General features: G+C 53.8%; 4 non-coding genes across 4 annotated transcripts; all 4 read left to right on the forward strand.

The window, feature by feature from the left end:
- The first annotated feature begins 644 nt into the window (after window positions 1–644).
- trnai-aau (transfer RNA isoleucine (anticodon AAU)) lies at window positions 645–717 on the forward strand. The gene has a single exon. It is a non-coding gene; the product is annotated as a tRNA-Ile (tRNA).
- A 750-nt stretch (window positions 718–1,467) lies between these two features.
- On the forward strand, window positions 1,468–1,540 carry trnai-uau (transfer RNA isoleucine (anticodon UAU)). Its single transcript has one exon. It is a non-coding gene; the product is annotated as a tRNA-Ile (tRNA).
- Window positions 1,541–4,200: 2,660 nt separating this feature from the next.
- Window positions 4,201–4,273, forward strand: trnat-ugu (transfer RNA threonine (anticodon UGU)). Its single transcript has one exon. It is a non-coding gene; the product is annotated as a tRNA-Thr (tRNA).
- Window positions 4,274–6,057: 1,784 nt separating this feature from the next.
- trnat-cgu (transfer RNA threonine (anticodon CGU)) lies at window positions 6,058–6,130 on the forward strand. The gene has a single exon. It is a non-coding gene; the product is annotated as a tRNA-Thr (tRNA).
- Window positions 6,131–6,704: the final 574 nt, after the last annotated feature.

Below are 6,704 nucleotides of genomic sequence, written 5' to 3' on the forward strand. Positions count from 1 at the left end.
TCCCTTCCCTTTCCCCGTCCCTCTCACATCTTCCTCTCTCTCAAACATTCCCTCTCTCTCCTCTGTCCATTTCCTCCTCCTCTCTCTCTCTCTCTCTCCTCCCCCTTTCTCTCTCCCCTTCCCCCTCTCTCTCCCTTCCTCCCTCTCTCTCCTTTGCTCACTCGCTCTCCTCTCCCCTTCCCCCCTTCACCCACCACCCTCTCCCCTTCCCTCGGTATCTCTCCCCTTTCCCCCTCTCCCCTCTTCCCTTCCCCCTCACTCTCCTTTCCGCCCTCTCTCTCCTCCCCTATCTCACCCCTTCCCCCTCTCTCTTCCCTTCCCCCTCTCTCTCTCTCCCCTTCCACTGTCACTCACTCCTTCCCCTCTCCCTTTTCATTTTCTCCCCCACTCTCTCCCTCCCCTCCTCTGTCTCCACTCTTCTCGCCCCCTCCCACCTCCCTTTCTCTCCTCCCCTTGCTCTCGCTCTCCCCTTTCCCATCAGACTCTCCCCCTCCCCCTCTGGCCCATTCCCCCCTCTCTCACCTTCTCCCTCTCTCCTCTTCCCCTCCCTCTCTTTCTCCTCTCCCTCTCTCTCACTCCTTCCACTCTCTCTTTTCCCTTCCCCTCCCTTTCCTGCTCCTTCCCCTGTGTTTCCCAAAACAGGTGGCTCCATAGCTCAGGGGTTAGAGCACTGGTCTAATAAACCAAGGGTCGTGGGTTTAAATCTCACTGGGGCCTAATTTAGTATTTAAGTACCTGTTTCTCATTCCTCCCACTCTTTTCCCTTTTCTTTCAGGTTCTCCCCCTCTCTGCCCTCCCCCTCTCTCTTTCTCACTCCTTCCACCTCTCTCCCCTTAACATCTCTTTCCCCTTCCTCCCTTTCTCTCCACTTCCCCTCCTCTCTCTCACTCTCTCTTCCCTCCCTCCTCTCTCTCTCTTTTCCCTTTCCTTTCAGATTCTTCCCTTCTCCCTCTCTCTCCCCTCTCTCCCCTCTCTCCCCTTTCCCTCTCTTTCCCTTCCCCATCTCTCTCCCCTTCCCTCTTTCCTACTCCTTCCCTTCTCTCTCCCCTTCTACATTCTACATTCTCCCCACCTCCCTCTCTCCCCTTCCCCTCCCTGTCTCCCCTTCCCCCTCTCCCTCACTCCTTCCCCTCTCTTCCCTTCCCCTTCACTTCTCTCCCCTCCCCCTGTCTCACTCCTATTCTGCTCTCTCCTCTTCTTCACGCTTTCTCACTCCTTCCCCCCCTCTTCCCTTAACCTCTCTTTCCCCGTTACTCTCTCTCTCCGCTGCCCCTCTCTCTTTCTCCTAATCTATCCTTCCCCCTCTCTCTCACTCCTTCACCACTCTCTCCCGTTCCTCTCCCTCTCTCGCCCCTTCCCCTCTCTCTCACTCCTTCCACTCTCGCTCTCCCCTTCCCCTCTCACTTCTGCCCTGTCTCCCCTTCCCCTCTCTTTCCTGTTCCTTCCACCATCATCATTGAAGCTGGTGGCTCCATAGCTCAGGGGTTTGAGCTCTGGTCTTATAAACCAGAGGTTGTGAGTTTTAATCTCACTGGGGCTTGTTCAAAATTAGTATTTAAATATGCATCTCTCTCTTCTGCCTCTGCCTTTTCACTTTCGCTCTCACTTTTCCCTTTCCTTTCAGATTCCCCCTTCTCCATCTCTCCCCCTCTCCTTGCCCTCCACTCTCTCTCCCCCCCAGCATAAAAGGTTAATAAAACAACATCACAGTACTTGTAGCAGCACTTGTGTGCTGAGAGATTTGCTAAGTATTGTCACTGGTGGCAATAAACGCCTGGGCTATCGCTATGGCCTTACTCAAGGTTGGGGTCTCTACAGTCAAAAGTTTGCGAAGTACAGTTTCGTGGCCAATGCCAAGTACAAAGAAGTCCTTGAGCATGTGCTCCAAATGTCCTTCAAAATTTGCAATGTCCTGCAAGGCCCCTTAGCTCGGTGACATAGCTTGCCACTTCCTGACCTTCAGACCTCTTGTACGTGTAGAACCGATACCTCACCATCAGAACACTTTCCTTCGGGTTCCGATGCTCCCGGACCAGTGTGCACAACTCATCGTACGATTTCTCTGTGGGTTTCGCTGGAGCAAGCAGGTTTTTCATGAGGCCATACGTTGGTGCCCTGCAAACGGTGAGGAGAATCGCCCTTCGTTTGGCAGCGTTCGTTTCTCCTTCCATCTCGTTGGCCACGAAGTATTGGTCGAGTCACTCCACGAAGGTTTCCCAATCATCTCCCTCTGAAAATTTCTCCAGGATGCCCGCTGTTCTCTGCATCGTTGGGGTTCGTCATCTGTATCTCGTCGCCAGTTGTTGTGTATGAATAAAGAGTCTGACCAGATACTGTGAGCTCAAAGCAAAGTGTGACCTTAGTCTTTTATTACAGGTCTCCAGAGTGCCTCTCCAGCCTGTGAGGCCTCCTTAAGTACAGGTGCTCCCAAGGGATTGTGGGATCCCTTGGGACTTCAGGGGATGAGCCCTCTGGTGGTTACACAAAGTATTTACAGATTTACATATAGAACACCCATCATGACCCGTTCTACATCTTTTTACCCCTCTCTCCCTTACCCACCATCTTGCTTTCCCCGTCTCTCACTCATTCCCCTCTCTCACTCTCTCCCGTCTCCCTCGCCTCACCCTCTCACCTTCCCCCCCTCCCTTTCTCCCCCACCCACTCTCTCCACCCTCTCTCCCCTTCTCTCTCTCCCCTCCCCTTTTCTCTCCCCATCTCCCTGTCTCTCTCTCCCCTTCCCCTCTCTCTTCCTCCCTGTCCCCAGGGGTCGTGAGTTCAAATCTCACTGGGGCCTGCTCAAAATTAGCTCAGTGTTTAAATTCACCGTCAATTAACAAGGGCTTTAATTATAAATATTAAACAGCTCTGAGACTGATCCTGGAACAACAGGCTCTCTTACACTCTCTCTCCCCTTTGCCCCCTTACCCGTTCAAAAGGCTCTCCTGTTCTCTTTTCTCCTTCTCCCTCTCTCCCAGCTTACCCCATCACTGCATATTCTGCCTCTTTTTGCTCTCTCGCTTTCTCCGTTTCTCTTTATCACTCATTCCCCACTCTCCCCCCTTCCCCACTCTCTCCCCTTCCCCACTCTCTCCCTTTCCCCTCCCTCTCTTTCCCTTACCCCCTCCCTCTCTCATCTTCCTCTCTCTCACCTGTTCCCTCTGTCTCCTCTACCCATTTCCTCCTCTCTCTCCCTCCTTCCCCTCGCCCCTCACTCTCTCTCCTTCCCCCCTCACTCACTCACTCTCTTCCCTTCCATCCTTCTTCCTCTCCCCTTCCTTCGCTATCTCTCCCTTTCCCCTTCTCTCTCCGCTTCCCCCCTCTCTCTCTCCCCTTCCCCACTCTCTCTCTCTCTGCTTCCCCCTCTCTCCCTTTCCCCTTCTCTCTCCCCTTCCCCCCCCTCTCTCTCTCCCTCTCCCCTCTCCCCTTCCCTCTCTCTCTTTCCCCTTCCACTGTCTTTCATTCCTTCCACTCTCCATTTTCATTTTCTCTCCCTCTCTCTCCCTCCCCTCCCCTGTCTCCACTCTTCTCGCCCCTCTCCCTCCTCCCTTTCTCTCCTTCCCTCGCTCTCGCTCTCCACTTTCCCATCAGACTCTCCCCCTCCCCCTCTGACCCATTCCCCCCTCTAACTCTTTCTCCCTCCCTCCCCACTCTCTCCCCACTCTACCACTCTCTCTCCTCCTCCCCCACTCTCTCCCCCCTTCTCTCCTCTCTCCCCTTCCCCCTCTCTCCTCTTCCCCCTCTCTCCCCTTCCCCCCTCTCTCCTCTTCCCCCTCTCTCCCCTTCCCCCTCTCTCCCCTTCCCGCTCTTAAACACTCGTTACCCTCTCTCTCACCCCAACCCCTCTCTCCTCTTCCCCCTCTCTCCCCTTCCCCCCCTCTCTCCTCTTCCCCCTCTCTCCCCTTCCCCCCTTTCTCCCCTTCCCCCTCTCTCACCTTCCCCCCTCTCTCCCCTTCCCCCCCTCTCCCCTTCCCGCTCTTAAACACTCGTTACCCTCTCTCTCACCCCAACCCCTCTCTCCCTTACCCCTCTCTCCCATTCACCGCGCTCTCACACCTTCACCCACTCTCTCCCCTTCCCCCCCTCTCTCTCTCTCTCCGACCCCTCTCTGTCCTCTTCCCCTCTCTCTCACTTCTTTCACTCTCTCTTTTCCCGTCCCCTCTCTTTCCTGCTCCTTCCCCTGCCTTTCCCAGAATAGGTGGCTCCATAGCTCAGGGGTTAGAGTACTGGTCTTGTAAATCAGGGGTCGTGAGTTCAAATCTCACTGGGGCCTTCTCAAAACTAGCTCAGTATTTAAGTTTATGTCAATTAACAAGGGCTTTAATTATAAATATTAAACAGCTCCAAGACGAGACCTGGAACACAAGGCTCTCCTGTTCTCCTTTCGCCCCCTGACCCCTACCATCCCCATCACTGCACATTCTGTCTCTTTTTACGCTCTCTCGCTTTCCCCATTTCTCTTTATCACTCATTCCCCCTCTCCACTCTTTCTCCCCTTCCCCCTCTCTCTCTCTCCCAATCCCCTTTCTCTCTACTACCTCTCTCTCTCCCAATTCCCTGTCTCTCTCCTTCCCCCTCGCTCCCCTTCCCCCTCTCTCACCCCTTCCACTGTCGCTCACTCCTTCCCCTCTCCCTTTTCATTTTCTCCCTCACTCTCTCTCTCCCCTCCGCTCTCTCCACTCTTCTCGCCCTCCTCCCTCCTCACTTTCTCTCCTTCCCTCGCACTTGCTCTCCCCTTTCCCATCATGATCTCCCCCATCCCCCTCTGGCCCATTCCCCCCTCTCTCTCTTTCTCCCTCCCTCCCCTCTCTCCCCTTCCCCCCTCTCTCCCCTTCCCGCTCTTGAACACTCGTTATCCTCTCTCTCACTCCTACCACTCTCTCCCTTCCCCTTCTCTCCCATTCACCGCTCTCTCACGCCTTTACCCACTCTCTCCCCATCCCCTCCCTCCCTCTCTTTCCCCTCTCCGCCCCTCTCTCCCCTTCCCCCTCTCTCTTCCTCCCTGTCTCCAGGGGTTGTGAGTTCAAATCTCACTGGGGCCTAATTTAGTATTTAAATACCTGTCTCTCATTCCTCCCACTCTTTTCCCTCCCATCTCTTTCTTTTCCCTTTCCTTTCAGGTTCTCCGTCTCTCTCCCTTTCTCCTCTCTGCCCTCCTCATCTCTCTCTCACTCCTTCCCCTCTCCCTTTTCATTTTCTCCCCCACTCTCTCCCTCCCCTCCCCTGTCTCCACTCTTCTCGCCCCCTCCCAACTCCCTTTCTCTCTTTCCCTCGCTCTCAATCTCCCCTTTCCCATCAGACTCTCCCCCTCCCGCTCTGGCCCATTCCCCCCCTCTCTCCCTTTCTCCCCACTCTCTCCCCTCCCCCTCTCTCTCACTCCTTCGCCACTGACTCCCCTTCCCCCTCTCTCTCACTCCTTCCCCACTGTCTTCCCTTCCCCCTCTCTCTCACTCCTTCCACTCTCTCTTTTCCCTTCCCCCTCTCTTTCCTGCTCCTTCCCCCTCTCTTTCCTGCTCTTTCCCCTGTCTTTCCCAACGCAGGTGGCCCCATACCTCAGGGGTTAGAGCGCTGATTTTATAAACCATTAAGCCAAAGGTCGTGAGTTCAAATTTCATGAGAACCTCTGCAAAATTAGCCCAGTATTTCAATTAACAAAAGTTGAATGATAAATATAACAGCTCCGAGACTGACTCTGGAACAACAGGCTCCCTTCCCCATCACGACCTGTTCTGCATCTTTTTCCCACTATCTCGCTTTCCCCGTCTCTCACTCATTTCCCTCTCTCACACTCTCCCCTCACCCTCTCTTCATCCCCCCTCCCTCTCTCCCCTACCCTCCTCCCTCTCTCCCCTACCCTCTCGCTCCACTTCCCCTCTCTCTCTCCCCTTCCGCTCTCGACTTACCCACTCTTTCTCACTCCTTCCCCCTCTCTCCCCTTAACTTCTCTTTCCCCTCCCTCTCTCTCTCTCCCATTCCCCTCCCTCTCTGTCCCCTTCCCCCTCTCTCTCATTCCTTCCACTCTCTCTTTTCCTTTCCCCTGTATTTCCCAGAGCAGGTGGCTCCATAGTTCAGGGGTTAGAGCACTGGTCTCGTAAACCAGGGGTCGTGAGTTCAAATCTCACTGGGGCCTACTCAATATTAGTTTAGTATTTAAATACCAGTCTCTCCCTTCTCCCGATTCTTTCTGACTTTTCAGCTTCTCTCTCTCTACTTCTCCCCTTCCACTCTCTCTTTTCCCTTCCCCTCTCTTTCCTGCTCCTTCTTTTGTCTTTCCCAGAGCAGGTGGCTCCATAGCTCAGTTTTGGTCTCCTAATCTGAGGAAGGACATTCTTGCTATTGAGGGAGTGCAGCGAAGGTTCACCAGACTGATTCCCGGGATGGCAGGACTGACATATGAGGAGAGACTGGATCAACTGGGCTTGTATCCACTGGAGCTTAGAAGAATGAGAGGGCATCCACACAAGCTTCCTCCCACCCCTCTTCATCTAACCCTTTCAGCAGAACTTTCTATTCATTTCTCCCTCTTGTGTTTATCTAGCATCCCTTTAAATACATCTGTGCTATTCGTCTCAACCATTCTTGTGGTAGCAAGTTCCACATTCTCAGCACTCTCTGGGTAAAGAAGCTTCCCTGAATTCCCTAATAGATTTACCAGTGACTATCTTATATTTATGGTTCTTAGTTTTGGTCTCCACACAAGTGGA

This window comes from Pristiophorus japonicus, unplaced genomic scaffold (genome assembly GCF_044704955.1).
Source record: "Pristiophorus japonicus isolate sPriJap1 unplaced genomic scaffold, sPriJap1.hap1 HAP1_SCAFFOLD_586, whole genome shotgun sequence".
Taxonomy (NCBI): domain Eukaryota; kingdom Metazoa; phylum Chordata; class Chondrichthyes; family Pristiophoridae; genus Pristiophorus; species Pristiophorus japonicus.